The sequence below is a fragment of the Mandrillus leucophaeus genome, unplaced genomic scaffold (assembly GCF_000951045.1).
Source record: "Mandrillus leucophaeus isolate KB7577 unplaced genomic scaffold, Mleu.le_1.0 Scaffold158, whole genome shotgun sequence".
Lineage (NCBI taxonomy): Eukaryota > Metazoa > Chordata > Mammalia > Primates > Cercopithecidae > Mandrillus > Mandrillus leucophaeus.
In genome coordinates this window covers 830,083-831,493 of record NW_012101565.1, presented here as the reverse complement: position 1 = coordinate 831,493, position 1,411 = coordinate 830,083, and the positions used below count along the sequence as shown (strand labels likewise).

At 55.5% G+C, this 1,411-nt stretch overlaps 1 protein-coding gene across 2 annotated transcripts in view; it reads left to right on the top strand.

Moving 5' to 3' along the window:
* TOP1MT (topoisomerase (DNA) I, mitochondrial) overlaps positions 1 to 1,411 on the top strand; it is a 53,401-nt gene that overhangs the window by 8,151 nt on the left and 43,839 nt on the right. Inside the window, exon 2 of one of the 2 annotated variants that reach the window (XM_011975643.1) lies at positions 180 to 317. The exons of the other annotated variant lie outside the window; for it this stretch is intronic. The gene's annotated coding sequence lies outside the window, so the exon portion shown is untranslated. The remainder of the gene's footprint in view (positions 1 to 179; positions 318 to 1,411) is intronic. 2 annotated transcript variants of the gene reach the window in all.

The window sequence follows — 1,411 nt, the reverse complement described above, 5'->3', positions numbered from 1 at the left end:
CACCGCCCCTCCCCCTCGGTGTCCTCTTCCCTCGCTGCCCCACCCGCCCCCATCGCTCCCTTGGCTCCTGACTTTCCGCCTGGGCCCTGCACCTGACCAGAGGTGCTGCTCTGGCTGCCTAGGAAGAGGGTCTGGAAACAGCCGTCGCTGATGGGATCCCGCTCTGTCTTCTGCCCCAGAGTGACGACTTTGGGTGCGCTTTGCCCCAGGGCCTTTCCTCATGGAGCTGGCCTTTACCCTGCCCTTCCCCTCTGGCGCGGTGAACTGCCTCCCTTCTCCTGGATCACTTTGCTGGCGGCCGCCTTGTAACACCTCAGGTTTGCAGCTGTTTTTCTTTTTCTTTTGGTCTGACGCATTTAAAGCCATAGGTTCCCAACTAAAACCCACGAACTGGCTATTTTCAGGGGAGTCTCTGTGCAGCATTCAAAATAGTCTACTTAAGGGCCAGTGTGGTGGCTCACACCTGTAATCCTAGCACTTTGGGAGGCTGAGGCAGGAGGATCGTTTGAGCTCAGGGTTTGAGACCAGCCTGGGCAATATAGTGAGACCCTGTCTCAAAAAAAAAAACAAAAAAAAAAAACCGCCTTTACTTAATAGTGATTTAAAAAACGTGAACAGGATGGCGTATTACACCCAGGAAGATGCTCGGGACCAGCTAATGTAAACTTCTAGAGAGCCTGGTTGCGTAGTAATGGGGTCAGGAATAAGCACCATCCCTTGGTGGCTGGAGCCAACAGAGGCTCGCGGCCGGTCACCTCTCCTGCCCTCTCAGCTGCTGCTGTGTTTTCGGTGTCACTCCAGCCACAGGTGCAGCAGTGTCCTGGGTCCAGGCTCACCTCTGTGGAACCATCCTGCTGCTCACCCCAGGGCCCCGGGGACATGTGTGCTTTCTTGCAGGTGAGGACACTCAGGTGCAGTTAGAGAGGCGATGGGAAACGGTCAGGGGCCCAATTTGAAGCAGTTGCCAATAAAGTTGTTCTCAGGAAGTAGCAATACTTTTGGAAAGCAGTGGCCTTTGCATGTTTGTGACGTTGGATTTTGTTGCTGGGGGTGCTTCACCTGCTTGCCCGGCTTTTGTAACATGGGGGTCGAACCTCATCACTACACTAGTAGAGAATGGGGTGGGGCCGGGCACGGTGGCTCATGCCTGTAATCCCAGCACTTTGGGAGGCCGAGACGGGCAGATCACGAGGTCAGGAGATTGAGACTATCCTGGCTAACACGGTGAAACCCCGTCTCTATTAAGAAATACAAAAAACTAGCCGGGCGTGGTGGCGGCGCCTGTAGTCCCAGCTACACGGGAGGCTGAGGCCGGAGAATGGCGTGAACCCGGGAGGCAGAGCTTGCAGTGAGCTGAGATCCGGCCACTGCACTCCAGCCTGGGCGACAAAGCGAGACTCCGTCTCAAAAA